Source organism: Stegostoma tigrinum, chromosome 20 (assembly GCF_030684315.1).
Source record: "Stegostoma tigrinum isolate sSteTig4 chromosome 20, sSteTig4.hap1, whole genome shotgun sequence".
Classification (NCBI taxonomy): Eukaryota; Metazoa; Chordata; class Chondrichthyes; order Orectolobiformes; family Stegostomatidae; genus Stegostoma; species Stegostoma tigrinum.
In genome coordinates this window covers 7,160,620-7,178,794 of record NC_081373.1, presented here as the reverse complement: position 1 = coordinate 7,178,794, position 18,175 = coordinate 7,160,620, and the positions used below count along the sequence as shown (strand labels likewise).

The window sequence follows — 18,175 nt, the reverse complement described above, 5'->3', positions numbered from 1 at the left end:
ATATCTGTTTACTGCTTTGAAAAATTCAACAGTTTGACATGCCCTCCCCTTGACTACGTTGACTTGTCCAGATTAACCTCTGGCTTTAAGTGCAGTCAAAACTTGAACAAAAAGAGTGCTTACTTTCCTGATATCTTTCTTGCCTTAAATGAAGTTAAGAGTCAATCATGTTGTTGAGGTCAGGAATCACATATAGGCCAGATCAGGTAAGGATAGCAAATGCCATTTCCTAACAGATAATAGAAGCAATGACCAACTATGGTTGTACAGTTGTCATTAAGCTAACATTTCATTCCAAATTTTTGTTGAATTCAAATTTCACCCATGCCACCAAAACTTCAGTCTAGGGCTCTGGATTACTAGATCATTAGATATTACCATCACATCACTACCTCCCGCAAAATAAGTTTCAATATGGCAACAGCCATTTTGACTCATTACTTATATTGATGACAGTTCTCTGACCAAAGATATCTAGTCTAATTCAAATCTCCTTCAGCCTTTTAATGCTTTTCTTGCCTAAATACTTATAAATTTCCTCTTAAGTGTCATACTGAACTTGTTTCAATACTAGTTAATAGATGACATCCTTTAGACAGCTGCACTGGTGTCAACACCTAAATTCAACATCCTCAATATTTATTCTCCCATTCCTTTCGGTTCTTGTCGTGTTACTTGTCACTTCTTTGTACGAGGCAGTCAATTTCCTTGGTTATTCTTAACATGCACAAAAGTAATCCAGATTGGCTCTCCTGCCAATTTTCCCCTCTGCTGAGAAGGTGCCCAGCTGTTATCCTATGCTTCAATGTAAACCAAAGTTTTCCCATATTCCCTTCTATGCTATTCACTTAACGTAGTCACTTAGTGCTTCAATTTTTAACTCGTATTCAAAAGTAACCTCTTCCATCAGTCTGATTAAGGGCCAACTCCTCCTCCTAATCTGCCCAGCAGGTCTATTTTTAAACTGAGATACTGAGTTCAATGCAAGCTTTTTTGGAATTTTGAAGACTTCACGGAGGTTATATTTTATTTGTAACTGTAATTCTTGTAAAACATTCATAATTAACAAAGTTAATTAAACAAATTTCCTTCACACCAATTCATGACACCACCCTTCAAATTCCTGCATTTATAACATAATAAAGTGAGATTCTTAAAAATACAGTCACTGCTGCACTTACTACATGGACACAAAATAAAATCTCAGGAATGTTTATTAAAAATATTGGGGGAAAAAGGTAATATTTATCCTGTTAATAACATAAAAAGACACCATTGTATTTAAAGAACCCAAAGCAGAAAATGCACAGTAGGTCCATGAGTTTTTAATCAAAAGACTGTAGCCACAGGAGGAGGTCATCATTTGGTCCATCCAGTCCACTCCACCATTCAACATGATCATGGCTAATCCGATAATCTTTGACTGCACCTTCCTGCCCTTTCCCCTTGATTTCCTTATTGAGAGGTTTTTAAAATCAGCTTTGAACATACATAATGACCCAGGTTTGACGATGTTCTGCAGTGAAGAATTCCACAGATTGACCACCCTCAACAGAGAATTTTTTCATGTCTTAAATGGATGACTGCTTGCTCTGAGATAATGCCCGCTGGTCCTAGGCTCTCCCACAAGGAGAAACAAAATCCCTTTAAAGTACCTTGTCAAGACTCCTAATATCTTGTGCGTTTCAATAAAGTCACTTATCATTCTGCTAAACTCTCGAGAGTACAGGCTTAACCAAGGCAACCCTTCCTATTAATAAAAGCCCTCCATACGGCAGGTCAACTTTATAAACCTTCTCTGGACTGTATCCAATGTCAAAGTATTTTTTTTTAAAGATAAGATGACCAAAACTCTTCACATTCCAGCTGTAGTTTGACCAGAGCCTCAAAGTTTTAGCAAGTCTCCTTATAGTGAGTTTTGAGAAGATTTGTAGCTCAGGTTGAGTTTCTGGATGTGAGAGTTTGCTCGCTGAGCTGGAAGGTTAGTTTTCAGACGTTTCATCACCATTCTAGGTAACATCATCAGTGAGCCTCCGATGAAGCGCTGGTGTTATGTCCCGCTTTCTACTTATCTGGTTAGGTTTCCTTGGGTTGGTGATGTCATTTCCTGTTCTTTTTCTCAGAGGATGGTAGATGGGCTCCAAATCAATGTGTTTGTTGATGGAGTTCCGGTTGGAATGCCATGCTTCTAGGAATTCTCATGCGTGTCTCTGTTTGGCTTGTCCTAGGATGGATGTGTTATCCCAACACTGAGGCTCACTGATGATGTTACCTAGAATGGTGACGAAACGTCTGAAAACTAACCTTCCAGCTCAGCGAGCAAACTCTCACATCCAGGAGTCTCCTTATTTTTATACTCCATTGCCTTTTAAGTAAAAGCCAATATTCCATCTGGCTTCCCCACCAACCTGAATTTTGGGTCTAAATTTTCTGTGAATCATGCTGGTACCCCTAAATCCTTCACTTCTGCAGCCTTCCGAGTCATTCTCCATTTAAATAATATTCAACTCTTCTAATCTTCCTGCCAAAGTGAACCACTTAGATTTACCGACACTGTAGTCCACCTGCCAAAAGTTCGCCCACTAGTTTATCTACATCCTTCAGCAGATTCTTGTATCCTCACTATTTGTCTTCCCACCTATTTTTGTCATTCACAAACTTGGTAATAGTACATTACTTTCCACCGCACAAGTCACTGATATATGTTGTAAATAACTTGGCCTAGCGCTGGTCCCTGTGGCACTCCACTAGTTACAGGCTGCCATCCTGATAATGCACCATTTATCTCAACTCTGCTAGCCAATCCTCTGTCCATGCTCGTGTGCTACCCCCACACCATGGTTATGATTTGGTAGCCTGATGTGAAGTACCATATTGAGTGCCTTTGGAAATCAAAATATGTTACATCTACTGGCTTCCCTTTCTGCTTGTTTCTTCCTTACAAAAAAAGGCACTAAATTTGCACAGCATGATTTCTTCATGAAGTAATACTGATTCAGCTTTGTGTTTCGAAACTCTCTGCCATTACCACCCAATGTCAGATGTCAAGCTAACTGACCTATATTTGTTTGTTTTTGTCTCTGTACCATTTTGAATAAGGCTCCTTTCCAATCCCCTGAGGCTTCTCCTGAATCAAAGGACTCTTGAAAGATTATCAGCGTGTCCATCTCTGTCACTACTTCCTTGAAAACCCCTCTGGTCCAGGGGACCTATCAGCTTTTAGTACCATTAGTTTCTTTAGCACTTGTTCTACTGTGCTAGTTATTGTACGTACTTCCTGCATCACAGCTCCCCTTAGGCCCCCAATTCTTGCAGTAGTATTAGTCAGGAAAATATGGATCAGGTTTCAGGTGGACTCTTTTTACCAGAAATAGATATACAGGGTATTTTCAGCTTATAGGCGTTAATTTGTTCTTCTGATTCTGCTCCAATGCTATCTTTAATGACCACCCATTGTCCAGCCTCCTGGAATTTTAATTTTCCTAAATTCTGCAGCATTTCTTTTAGTACATAACAGGATACATGCAAAGTACGGCAGATGCTGGCGATCTAAAATTTTTAAAAAGTGCTGGAGAAACTCAGCAAGTCTGACAGCAACTGTGGACGGAGAAAAAGAATTAATGTTGAATCCAATACGACTTCTTCAGAACTGTTATGCTACCACCACACTCACCCCTCTCGGCCTCGTGAATTTCTATAACTCTCCATCCCAATATGCATTAAGTTCTAGATCTTTGTTCTAGTCTATAGCTCCCCCACCCCAATTTTGAATTTTACAGATCAATGGATTAGAAATAGGAGAACAGTAATTTGTTTTTATAAAGACATGTACTCTGCATACTAAGAGTCAGGTTTTTGAGACCAAAAACATTGACAGTAAACTTAGCCGCAGTAATATTTGGGAGATGTTGAAATTCAAATGTTTTTTGGGTACGATAATCTACTTGGTGGTCAGAGTTGCAGTTTAGTGTCAATTCATGAGGCTAGTGACGAGTGTATGGCTGGATCAGTGCCATTTCACTCCCACTCACCCTCTTTTTGCTCACATTCTTCTCGTTCATACTGGGAGTTCAGGAGAGAAAACGGTGAGAGGTAGAATCAGACAGAAAAGTTGCTAGCAGGTGGTATGCAGAGTTAGGACTTTAAACCAAAATATGACTTTTACATAACATTGACTGTTAAGACTTGAGGATGTAAGCTTCCTCACTGCACATCTCAGATAATAAAACGCTGCAAATAACTTTTTTGCAAATCATTTTCCATTTTTATAAAAAATTGTCCTAAGGCATGAGAATACAATTCAAAAAATACAAAACTGATGCCAAATCAAAGAAAGAAAGATATTAGAAAGGGTTATCAAGAGCATTGTTAAACAGTTCTGAAGAGGTTCGAGAGGTAACATGATTTAGGCAGGGGGAGGGGTTGATGGTGAGGAGAACATTTACAAGGCTGGAAGAAGCACAGAGTTAGAGGGGGAAAAAGCCATGAAGGATTTAAAAATTAAGTTGAAGATGTTAAATCAAAACAATGAAGAGTTAAGGTTGGTCAACAGCAGATAATGTCAAGTGTGACATGGTATGGGATAACATTCTGGTCAGACTCCCACCATCTCTTGCCTAAAGGCAAAGCATGGCTGCTCACAACATTTCTTGTGTCACAATATGCTCTCAATCAACTCATTTATTACCCAATCTTTGTAACTTCCTTTTTCATTCACCTCTCCAAACCCACCCACTTCAGGTACTCTGCTTCTTTGATTGATTGTGCATCTCTAACCTTAGCAAACTGAGCCACCCAGGTCCCTCACTCTGGAACTCTCTATTTAAACCCACGTATTACTTCCCTTGTCTCTCTTGATCCTCGATAAAACTCAGGTCTTTGAATAAGTTCACTGTCATCTCCAGAACGCTTTCCTCCTTTAGCCAAGTATTCACTTTTTGATTACAGTTCAGTGAAGCACTTGAGAATTTTTTACTATGTTAAAGGTTGAATATTATTGCATTAATACTGCTGTAGTGTATCTCAGGCGAGATAATCTCAGCAACAAAATCCGGAAAATCCAACCTGCTGTGAATGCAAGGGCACCCACTCTGTAGCAGCGTCACTGACTACCACCTTCAAGAATGATTAGGGGTAGACAAAATACTGGACTTATTAGTGACAATATTAACATAATAAAACATTTAAGGCAGTTTACAAAAGCGCATTAAAGAAAACTGCTGGAAGAGACACAAATACAGCAACATTAGGATAGATGTCTAAAGGTTTGGTAAAAGGATGTTTGTGATTTGATGTAAACAAAGAGAATTGAAGTTTTGGAAAAGTATTGAAGAGCTAAGGACGTGGGCGGCTGGAGACAAGGCCACCATGCTGCAATTTAGATTGGGGATGCCCAGGGCACCAGGTATTAATAAGCACAAGATACCAACCCGAAAGAACCATCTCTAACCGCTTCTTGGAAAACAGTCAATATTCTGGCCTAAACTGCTTTCTGTGACAGAGAATTCCACAGGCTCACCACTCTGAGCGAAGAAATTTCTCCTCATCTCAGTCCTAAACATCCTACAGGGCCAGTAAAAGAATATACAGTCCAGAAAAGCACATCTCAAAGCATACTCACTCATTGTGTTGAACATTTCTCAAGTATTTATCTCCCCATTACACAACCAAGCAGCTTATTCCAAATCATTTTCACCACTTCTAAGATATTTTCTAATCTTGAATTTAAAACATAATTTTCCACACATTTAAAATAGAAGTCACCCTCAGACTGTGACTGAAATTCTCTATCAATTTTCCACTATTCGCAAACTAATCCATTCCAACACTTTGCTGAATGATCTGTTCAATTCTCCATTTTCTGAGCTCCTGCAAAACTTATTTTTTAAAACAAAACAAACAATGGCAGATGCTAGAGATCTGAAACAATTACAGAAATTTCTGATAAAAACTCACCAGGTCTGGAAGGACCTGTGGGGAGAAAACAGATTTAACTGTGGGATGGGGTGGGGGAGAGAGGTGGTGGTGGTGGCAATGGCGATGAGCAGACAGATGAAGACAGAGCCCAGAGAGAGCAAGACACGAAAGGGGTAGACAGATGAGGGGTTTATTGATAGTAGGCCAGGACACATGACAGGCTGAAGATGTGAAAATGAGAGCAGAGAGGAGGGAGGAATGGGTAGGACATACTGAAAGCAACCCATGTCATGACAGGGCCAGGGTGTGGATGTGGGTAAGAAATATGGAGGACTGGAATCAGACTGTAAAGTTATTGAGCTCAATGCAGAGTCTCAGAATCTACATGATCTCCAAGCAAAAAACGAGATGCTATTCTTCAAGTTTGTACTGAGACTTGCTGGAACACTGCAGCAGGTGCAACAGAAATGCTGATGTGGGAACAATGGTGCATTGAAGTGACAGGTCATTTTTAGAGGTCCAGTGTTGTTTTGCAGAGCACCAGTCACCCAGTCTGTTTCATCTCCACACAGAACTGCAAAATCAGAAATTGCTGAAATAACAATAGGTCTAGTAGCATCTGTGGAGAGAAAGCAGAGTTACTGCTTCTTAAGAAGGATCACTGGACCCAAAATGTTAACCGATTTCTGCTGCTGAGTTTTTCCCAACAATTTCTGATTGTTTCTGATTTCCAGCATCTGCAGTTCCTCATTTTTTTGTTTAGCAAATACAGTGGACTAGACTGAATGAAATGCAGGTAAACTGCTTCTTCACCCGAAGTTGTACTGATAGTGAAGAGGGAGGATGTAAATGGCCAAGTGTTAGGGGAAATTGTCTGTCTGGGGGGGGGGGCAGTGTTTGGATGGAGGAGTGGATCAACATGCCCCAGAGGATACAGTCCCTGCAGAATGCTGACAAAAGGAGGAAGAAGGTGGATCGAGTCATGGCATCCTGCTGGAGGGGATGGAAATGGCAGCTTATGACCCTTTTGGGTACAGGCTGATGGGATGGTGAGGACCAGGGACCCTATTGTTGTGGGAGGAAAAGGGAGGAGCGAAAGCCTGAGGCAGATGGGTCAGACATGACAAGGGTTCTATCAACTCCGGTAGCAGGCAATTCTCATTTGCAGAGAAAGGTGGACATTTGAGGGTAACCCTGAGGAAGGTGGCATTATTACTACTGATGCAATGAAGATGGAGAAAGTGAGAGAATAAGAATGGAGTCCTTATAGGAAGCAGGGTGTGAGGATGTATGGTCCAGGTGACTGTGGGAGTCGGCAGGTTTGTCATGGATATTGGTGGCCAACCTATCCCCAGAAATGGAAACGAGATGAAGAGGATGATGGACCAGGTGAATGCAAGAATTATTAGGAAACTGGAAGCAAAACTGATAATTTTTTTCCAATCCTGAACAACAGAGGGAACGTATCAATATCAACGTACCAGAGAAAAACATTGTAAGTGGGATTCTTCCCAAGTAGGGCTGGAATAAGGAATGTTCCACAAAGAGACAGGTACAACTGGGTCCATGCAGGTACTCATTGCCATGCCTTTGATCTAAGAAAGCGCGAAGCCTTAAAGGAGAACTTATCAGAGTGAGGACAAGACTAGTCAGACAGAAGGTGATGTTGGTGGATGTGGACAGTTCAAGCCTTTCCAGGAAGAATTGGAGAGCACTGAGGCCAACCAGCTGGGTGACAGATGTGTAAGAGGACTGCAGTTCCGTGGAGGCGGCACTGGTATTCGTGAATTGGTAATTTTGAAACTTCGATAAACGCCAGAAAAATCACAAATGTAAGTGGGGAGTATCTGGACAAAAGGAGAAATAAAATCAAGTCGCGGTAGGAATAAATAAGTCCTGCTGAGCAGGAAAAGGCAGAAACAATAGGTCTGCCCAGGCAGTCCTGTTTGTGGATTTTGGGAAGAAGGTATTAGTGGTCCGTACGGGGTTCTGGAACTGTGAGATGTCAATATATTTTAAGTTGCACAAAGGACTGCTTGCTCTCACTCGTCTACCCTAATTCCTGGCCCAGCTATGCTTGATTCTAAAATTCTCCGCCTCATGTTAAAATCCCTCCTTGCCCATGTTTTCCCACTTTTCAAATCACTATAACCTCAAGAGCTTTGTGTACCCCACCCCTTCTGCCCCATAATTAGCAACTATATTCCGTGGTTGGTTTGCTCACCAAGCTGGTTCGTTAGTTCGCAGATGTTTCACTACCCTGCATGGAATCCATGCAGGGACTGTGACCAACATTACATTGGACAGATAGGAAGGAAACTGGCCACAGAAATACACGAACACCAACTAGCAACAAAAAAAAAACAACCAATATCCATACTTTATTCACATGGATAAGGAGAACCACCAGTTCGATTGGGACAAAAATCAGGATCCTACGTCTGGCCAAACGGAGAGAAGCACAGAAATTTCTACAGGCCTGGTTCTCCACCAAGGCGGCCATCAGTCAACATGTAGAATTAGATCAATTGTACACCACTGCAAAGAAAAACCAGAAATGAGGTAATCAACTCTAACGGACCCCAGAGTTTCAATACCAGGCAGAAAAATGGCACTTCAACAGAGGCTGCACTGATGATGTTACCCTACAGCGTAACGAAAGATCTGTGAACTAACGAATGAGCTTGGCGAGCAAACCAACCACAGCATCTGCAATCCAAGCTACAAAGCTACTCAAGAACCTTACCAATTACATTATCTGCTGTTTTGACCCAATGCAGTGGAATTTCCTCCCAATACTTCTCTTTCTCAATCTCATTACTTGGGAAGATACAAGACATGGACAAGTTCAAATGGAAACTTTTGTCATCAAGTAATCTCAACGTCGAGGAGAACAGTCACTGTAAGACAAGGAACATGCAATGAAGGCCAGTGTTGTCATTCAACCCTCCAACAGTGACATCATGTGTAATATTTTCAATTGGCTCAACAAATCAAGACTTAACATCCCAAGTGAGATGGTCTCAATCTAGAGAATAAGCAATTTATATGCTTACCAAACACTTGTTTAAAGTGACGGAAAAATCCATAATGACAAGCTACCCATTTGCCCACTAGATGCTAAGCTTCCCTTTGCCAAAGCAGATGGTGGAACTTGATTTCAACAGATATCTGGAATTAAGAATCTAATGACTGTGAATCTATTGTCGATTGTCAGAAAAACCCATTTTGTTCACTAAGGTCCTTCAGGGAAGGAAACTGCCACCCTTAGCTGGTCTGACCTACATGTGATTCTAGACCAATGGCAATGTGGTTGACTCTTAACTGTCCTCTGGGCAATAAAATACTGCTAGCGAGTGACACCCTCATCCCAACGATGAACAAAAAAAAAATTCCCAATGGTTCGATGTCAATATGATCCTGTTGAATTCTTGTACAGTACCTCAAGTATTTATGTGTTAAAAAGTAACACCTAACCGCAAATATTTGCTCAATGTTTTCAAACATTCTCACTGGATTACAAATACAGAAACGAGACACTAAAATGAGGATCCTGAGAGTAATACTGGAGTGATTATTTAAAACCAAGATGCCTCTTTTGATTTATGACATGCAATTTTCTACTAGAGTTATAAATAAAAACAAAGACTTGAGTATTTTCTCACTGGAAATACTATATCATTAGAAAAGTAGCAACTGTCTTCCAGCTTTGTAAGTAATACGAATCTCAATCTCACTAGAGTTATCATACATTTAAAAACAATAAATCCAACTTAAGGGATCCAACAACAATTTACAGTTATGAATTGAGACAGCTCCTCAACATAATTTTACAATTCTCCTGCTGTGTACATTAAAGTATACTTGCACTCTAAAGAGGCTTTTGAACAAAGGCAGCAAATGGGGGAGATATACAGAGTTTGACAGTTAAGGGCAAAGCAACTGAGTAGCGGAAGGGTTAGGTACTAAGCGATGAGAAAATGTAATAAGGATTTGAATGCTTTTACCACAGCCAAAGCAAAATTACACTCTTCCAATTGCTGCAAGGCATACATCAGTGAATACAATATACGTAAATGCTAGTTACATTTGCAAACAATTTTTAAACAACTACATACATGAACCAAGAGAAGTGGAGGTTAAGAACAGTCATTCTGCATTCAAACAGTCACTTCTGCACAATTTGTGCTGTACAGCTCAATTTCTCATATTTCTGTGCAGGAAAATATATTTCTTAAATGCACATAAAACACAATGAGCTCCCCTCAGCCTCGAGGTGCAGTAACATAAGGAAATGTTAGCTGACACACAGAAACTCTCAACTGTTCCTGAACCTAGGTAAAAGTCTGTAGTGGCCTAATCCCCAGAGGAAGGGGCCTCATCCCTTACAACCCGTTCTTTGTGTCCAATGTTGCTCCTATCCACGTACCTGGAAAAGGACCCCAGACCCCCCTTTCCTAAGGGAATACTCTGGGCCAGCAATGGAGTTCTTAAGAATTATATAGGGCTCAAACCATTAACTCTGTTTCTCTCTCCACATCTTCCTCTCCCTCCCCCACCCGCCACCATCCCTCCTGCCTCCCCCCCACCTCCCCAGGGCCTCCGGCCCACCCCCACTTCTGCCTCCCCCGGGCCTCCTGCCCACCCCCACTTCTGCCTCCCCCGGGCCTCCTGCCCACCCCCACTTCTGCCTCCCCCCCCCCACTTCTGCCTCCCCCCCCCCACTTCTGCCTCCCCCGGGCCTCCTGCCCACCCCCACTTCTGCCTCCCCCCCGACCTCCCCAGGGCCTCCTGCCCACCCCCACTTCTGCCTCCCCAGGGCCTCCTGCCCACCCCCTGCCTTCTTTCTGCCTGCCTGCCCAGGGCCTCCTGCCCACCGTCCCTTCTGCCTCACCCTCCCCAGTCCGGTTTAAATCCCAGTTTGAGAGCGGCCACTCTGTGAGCTCTCACCGTCCAGCTCCCGGAGAGAGGGGCGGGTTAGGGAGGTGGTCTGCCGTGTCCCCGGTCAGTCACTAGGCAGGAGGTCGACTGTGACGATGCCGGTGTCCCGGGCCGCCCGACTCTCTGGCCCCTCAGCCCGGCCGGGTCCCTCCCTCCACGAAACTCTCATCTTCCCCGCGCTCCGCTCCCGGCCTTCAGCCCGCCCACCCCGTCCTCTGGCCTCAACTATTGGTCATCATCGGGAGCGGTGCTGCAGGAACCCCGACCTCTATTGGTGGAGGATCCGTCAGTCAGCTCGCTCTCCACGCCTTCCTGGGGAATCACGCATGCGTACTTCACGGCCTGCGCTTGTCAGGCTCTGGGCGAATGTCGAGACTGCGCGTGCGTGCCACGCTTTGATTGACAGCCACTGCAGACGTGGCGAACAGGGCTTGAGCGGCGGTGGGATTGGGATCTGCCAGAATTGACGGTGAATAGGCTGCAGGGAACTGAGTGGTAGAACAACGCAGGAGAAGCCAAGGCGTACAATCAAGAATTTGCATTAACGCCCTCTGAAGAAGACAAAAAAAACCCCACTGTTCTCTTTTTATTACTAACTCAATTCCCCACTTTTTCATTCTGCTTGTTATAATGCTAAGAGACAGTAGGAACTGCAGATGCTGGAGAATCCGAGATAACAAGGTGTGGGGCTGGATGAACGCAGCAGGCCAAGCAGCATCTTAGGAGCAGGAAAGCTGACGTTTCGGGCCTAGATCCTTCTTCAGAAATGCGTTATTGTCACTGTTGGGGCCAAATTGGAGAGGGTTGAATGTGGACTGTAGCCCATTGGGGATGATCTGGTTCTGTAGGCAGGTGCTGAGGAAGGTGATGTAGCTGTAGTACCTGGTTTGCTTCAGGACGTGGTCGAGCAGTTTCAAGGCCGAAGAGATTACGAGAGAGTTGCAGTGGGAGAGAGATCCCCTGAGGTTTATCCTTAGAAGAGGCTTCACTGTGCTGTTAAAATGGCATCAGAGACAGTAGGAACTGCAGATGCTTGAGAATCCGAGATAACAAGGTATGGAGCTGGATGAACACAGCAGGGCAAGCAGCATCAGAGGAGCAGGAAAGCTGGTGTTTCGGGCCAAGACCCTTCATCAGAAATGCTGTACACCTTGTTATCTGAGATTCTCCAGCATCTGCAGTTCCTATTATCTCCAGACCCAAAACATCAGCTTTCCTGCTCCTCCGATGCTGCTTGGTCTGCTGTGTTCATCCAGATCTACACGTTGTGATCTCTGTTATAACACAAATGCTGCTTGACAAAGATTCCACGAATTAAACAAACGTACCATTCTAAAATACAAATAACAATTTCTGCAATGATTTCAAAGCAGATAAAACTAACTTGTATTGATATAGAGTCTTTCATGCCGTCATCAAACTATATTTCGCTTTTGAACACTAATCACTGTTGTAAATTCTGGAGAATGCAATTTCAGGTAACTTATTTGCTGATGCCTGAATAAATCCAGCTTTCTCATCCAAAAATCTGATAGCATCACATTTAGTAATAGCGTAATACTAATGACTCACTGGCTTGAGTTTTGATGATGATTATGGGAAATGTGCACATGAATTCCCAAACCTCCTCCGCCGGCTTTCGTTTTATTATCTAAACACTTTTCAGTATGGAGCTGAGTCACACAGGCCAGTAGCTGGGATTTCACCTTGTGAAGCAGCTGCTGCCCAATTATTTTTCTTTAGTCTGTTCCGATTTGTTATAACACACTTTTGGAGCAAGTGAGATATGAAGCTGGACCTTGCAACCCAGTTGGCATTGTATAGGCTCGCACCAGAGCAACTACTTAGAAGAGATATAGTCCCAGGCGATTTGTTTATTTTGGTTGTCAGCTTTCCAGAAATTGCCTGGAGCCCCCAGCAATGAAAGATTAATCTCTCAGATACCTTACACGCAAGACAAGAGAAAAGAAATTAGAGGGGAAATGGTAAATCTTTTGTAATGTTCTTTATGAAGATCAAGAAAAAAAAGATTTTATGTGGGTGGATGGTTTGAGGAAGTAATGCATGACATAGCTTCCAAGGATAGATGCAGCCAGAGTTGGCAGCATCATGTCTAACTGCGCTGCAATATAAATTAGCAGCTTTAGAACAACAAGGGAACTCAAGGGAATGAAACTGAATTTGGAACAAACTGCAGATTGCAAAACGCGATTATAAAGGAAGTTATTTCTATTGTGTTGCTGGCCATTTGTTTATTTTCAGAAAAGAATGCAAATCTAAGAAGCCAAGCAATAGCCTCCTCATTGATTGAATGGTGGAGCAGGTGCAATGGGCTGAATGGCCTACTTCTGCTGATATGTTGGCTAAGCTCCGCTGATTAGGCTGTGGAGGGGATACTCTGGTAATTTTACAGCATCTGCTGTTCCTATTATTCCCGGTAATTTGCAGATTGTTTGTGTCTTCACAAATGTGTAACGGGCTTGTGATGAGGCTCCAGTGGTGAAGGTTAATTGCGTTTGGAGCCCTAACGTTTGCTGAACCACTTTGGCAAGGACCTCTCTTGCTGTGGTAGTTCATAGCCATTCAACAGATAACGTTTGTCAGGAGAAACCTTCTGTGTTTCACATTCTTTAATCCACAGGATACCAGCTGGGGGGCTTTAGTATCTGGGAGGTTGTTTCATGTGGGGTGCTCAGTGAACAGCAGGCAGGAGGTGGATTGAACATGCCACAGATGAAGTGTGAAGAAATGGTTTCGGCCAACTTCTGGGTTTTCACAATTCGGCAAATGTGTGGGGGAGTGATTTTGCAATAACAGAAATCAAGGTGAATGAGGGTTTGTATCTGTGTGTGTGAGTATGAGCGAGCGCATGTGTGTGTGTAAGTGTATGTGTAAGTGTTTGTAAGTGAGTGTGTGTGTAAGTGAATATGTGTGAGTGAGTGTGTGAGATCTAGAATTAATTGTACATATATTATTGTTTGAGAGCTTTGGTTCTAAAGTACAAGAATGGTGTAGAGCTTGAAGTTTGACTTTTATTTCGATGTTGCTTGTGTTAAGAGATGGGAAGACATAGTTCTAGTTTCATTCAGGTTTGTGAGTTTGGTGATCATTCACCAAAATGGAACCATGAACCAATCAAAACCACACCACAGAATTAAAGTGATAGATTACAGATAAGACTAGGAGGCAGCAGTCTTACATAAACAATGAAAAACAGAAACTGCTGGAGAGACTGAGCGGGTCTGGCAGCATCTGTGGAGAGAAAACAGAGTTAATGTTTGTATATATTGGTGTGTTGGCCGAGCTGGGAGGCTTGACAGCAGATGTTTCATCCCCTTCAGATGTTTTGGGCCTGGTGACCCTTCTTCACTTTTACTTAATGTGGCTTAGCTCTTCCTGTCCCGTGCAGGAAAATAGACAGCAAAACTTTGTCACCGGCCCTGATCCTTCACAAATATTTTCACTGCAGCCCGATGGAGTCCTGCTGTTGGAGTTCCTCCTTAAATATATCTCTTCAGGCCTCCTTTGGTCTTCAATAGCATTGGCTCTTTTATTAATTTAGTTATGCTGGGACCTAGACCAATTGACACCATCACTGAATCCCCCACTATCATCATCCTGGGTATTATCATCGACCAGAAACTCAACTGGACTCACCTCATTAACAAAGTGGCTATAAGAGCAGGCCAGAAGCTAGGAATACTGTGGTGAGTATTCCTGACTCCTCAAAGCCATCTATAAGACACAAGCCAGGAGTGTGATGGGATACTCCCCACTTGCCTGGATGGGTGCAGCCCCAGCAACACTCAAGAAGCTTGACACCATCCAGGACAAAGCAGCCCCCACTTGATTGGTACCACATCCACAAACATCCACTTCCTCCACCCCCGACGCTCAGTAGCAGCAGTGTGTACTCTCTACAAGATGCACTGCAGAAATTTACCAAAGATCCTCAGGCAGCACCTTCCAAACCCACGACCACTTCCATCCAGAAGGACAAGGGCAGCAGATACATGAACCGATCTGGAGCCAGTGTTCTAGCGAAGAGGATAAATAGGGTGGTCAGTAGGACTTTAAACTTCTGAGTCGGGGGGAAGGGAAAGTGAAAGAGACAGGGAATATGGAGTTAAATGGAAAGTTAAGCAACAGGATAGCATGTGTACAGGTGGGTTTAAGCTCGAGGCAGACTAGGAATGCAGCAAAAAGGAAGGATAGCTTAAGACAACTTAGGATTTCCAATCTCTCTAATAATGATAAGAAAGTTAGCATTAATGCACTTTGTCTAAATGCTCGTAGTATTCGCAACAAAGTAGATGAATTAACAGCACAAATCCTCTTGAATGATTATGATGTGGTAGGCATCACAGAGACATGGTTGCAGGGAGTTCAGGACTCGCAGTTAAACATCCAAGGATTCACAACTTATCGAAAAGACAGGGAGGTGGGCAGAGGGGGTGGGGTTGCCTTGTTAGTTAAGAATGAAATTAAATCTACGGCACTGAATGACAGAGGGTCAGAGGGTGTGGAGTCTGTGGGGGTGGAATTGAGGAACCACAAAGGCAAAAAAACTATAATGGGAGTTACGTACAGACCTCCTAACCGTGATCAGGAACAGGGGCGCAGGATGCACCAAGAAATAGATAGGGCATGTCAGAAAGGCAAGGTCACGGTGATCATGGGGGACTTCAATATGCAGGTGGACTGGGTGAATAATGTTGCTGGCGGATCCAAAGAATGAGAATTCATGGAATGTTTGCAGGATGGCTTTTTGGAACAGCTTGTGATGGAGCCCACAAGGGAGCAGGCTATTTTGGACTTAGTGCTATGTAATGAACCAGACTTTATAAAAGACCTTAAAGTAAGGGAACACTTAGGAGGCAGCGATCATAATATGGTAGAGTTCAGTCTGCACTTTGAAAGAGAGAAGGCAAGATCGGATATAATGGTATTACAGTTAAATAAAGGTAATTACAGGGGCATGAGATGGGAATTGACGATAATCGACTGGAAGCAGAGCCTAGTGGGGAAGACAGTAGAGCAACAATGGCAGGAATTTCTGGGTGTAATTGAGGACACAGTACAGAGGTTCATCCCAAAGAAAAGAAAGATTACCCAGGGTGGGATTAGACAGCCATGGCTGACAAAGGAAGTCAGGAAATTTATCAAAGAAAAAGAGACAGCCTATAAAGTGGCCAAGAGCACTGGGAAATCAGAAGATTGGGAAGACTACAAAAAACAAACAGAGGTTAACAAAGAGTGCAATAAGGAAGGAGAGGATCAAATATGAAGGTAGGCTAGCTAGTAATATTAGAAATGACAGTAAAAGCTTCTTTCAATACATAAGAAACAAACGAGAGGCAAAAGTAGATATTGGGCCGCTCCAAATTGATGCTGGAAGGCTAGTGATGGGAGATAAGGAAATAGCTGAAGAACTTAATAAGTACTTTGCATCAGTCTTCACAGTGGAAGACATGAGTAGTATGCCAACAATTAGGGAGAGCCAGGGGCAGAGTTGAGTATGGTAGGCATTGCAAAAGAGAAAGTGCTAGAAAAGCTAAAAGGTCTAAAAATTGATAAATCTCCTGGCCCCAATAGGCTACATCCTAGAGTTCTGAGGGAGGTGGCTGAGGAAATAGCAGAGGCTTTGGTCGTGATCTTTCAAAAGTCACTGGAGTCAGGGAAAGTCCCAGATGATTGAAAAATTGCTGTTGTAACCCCCCTGTTTAAGAAAGGATCAAGGCAAAAGATGGAAAATTATAGGCCGATTAGCCTAACCTCGGTAGTTGGTAAAATTCTAGAATCCATTGTCAAGGATGAGATTTCTAAATTCCTGGAAGTGCTGGGTCAGATTAGAACAAGTCAGCATGGATTTAGTAAGGGGAGGTGGGGAAGCTGCAGAAAGATTTAGACAGTTTCGGAGAGTGGTCCAGGAAATGGCTGATGAAATTAAATGTGAACAAATGCGAGGTTTTGCACTTTGGAAAAAAGAATACAGGCATGGACTATTTTCTAAACGGTGAGAAAATTCGCAAAGCAGAAGCACAAAGGGATCTGGGAGTGTTGGTCCAGGATTCTCTAAAGGTTAACTTGCAGGTAGAGTCTGTAATTAAAAAAGCGAATGTAATGTTGTCGTTTATCTCAAGAGAGTTGGAATATAAAAGCAGCGATGTGCTTCTGAGGCTTTATAAAGGTCTAGTTAGGCCCCATTTAGAACACTGTCCCCAATTTTGGGCCCCACACCTCAGGAAGGACATACTAGCCCTGGAGCGTGTCCAGCGGAGATTCACACGTATGATCCCTGGAATAACAAAGTGTGCAGCTGGATGAACACAGCAGGCCAAGCAGCATCTCAGGAGCCCAAAAGCTGACATTTCAGGCCTAGACCCTTTGCCCGAAATGTCAGCTTTTGTGCTCCTGAGATGCTGCTTGGCCTGCTGTGTTCATCCAGCAACACACTTTATCTTGGATTCTCCAGCATCTGCAGTTCCCATTTTCACTGATCCCTGGAATGGTAGGTTTAACTTGTGATGAACAGCTAAGGATCCTGGGATTGTACTCATTAGAGTTTAGAAGGTTGAGGGGAGATCTAATAGAAACTTACAGGATAATGTACAGTTTAGAAGGGGTGGCCGCTAGGAAGTTGTTTCCGTTAGGCAGGGAGACTAGGACCTGTGGGCACAGCCTTAAAATTAGAGGGGGTAAACTTAAAACTGAAATGAGATGGCATTTCTTCAGCCTGGGAGTGGTGGGCTTGTGGAATTCATTGCCACGGAGTGCAGTGGAGGCCAGGGCATGAGATGCCTTCAAGGCAGAGATCGACAAATTCTTGATCTCAGAAGGAATCAAGGGCTACGGGGAGAGTGCAGGGAAGCGGTATTGAAATGCCCATCAGCCATGATTTAAATGGCGGAGTGGACTTGATGAGCCAAATGGCCTTACTTCCATTCCTATGCCTTATGGTCTTATGGGAAACCACCCCCTGCAAGTTCCCCTCCAAGCCACTCACTATCCTGACTTGAAAATATATTGTCATTCCTTCACTGTTGTTGGGTCAAAATCCTGGAATTCCACCTCCCCCCAAGGCATTGTGGGTCAACCTACAGCAGGTGGACTGCAGAGGTTCAAGTCGGCAGTCACCCCCACCTTCTCAAGGGGCAGTTAGGGACGGGGCAATAAATGCTTGGCCCAGCCGGTGACGCCCACATCCCAGAAATGAATAGAAAAAAATTGTAGAGGCATGCATTCACAACACTCCAAATCATTGATAAAAATCATAGAATCATAGAAATTTAACTCATTGGACTTCAATTAGTGGAAT

General features: G+C 43.2%; 1 protein-coding gene across 2 annotated transcripts in view; it reads right to left on the bottom strand.

Moving 5' to 3' along the window:
* The window catches only part of mfsd13a (major facilitator superfamily domain containing 13A), a 50,524-nt gene extending 39,481 nt beyond the window's left edge, over positions 1-11,043 (bottom strand). Inside the window, exons 1-2 of one of the 2 annotated variants that reach the window (XM_059652959.1) lie at positions 10,867-11,043; positions 8,663-8,816 (exon numbers count right to left, since the gene is read on the bottom strand). The gene's annotated coding sequence lies outside the window, so the exon portion shown is untranslated. The remainder of the gene's footprint in view (positions 1-8,662; positions 8,817-10,866) is intronic. The other variant, XM_048551205.2, reaches the window with a different exon arrangement.
* Between the last annotated feature and the right edge of the window lie 7,132 nt (positions 11,044-18,175).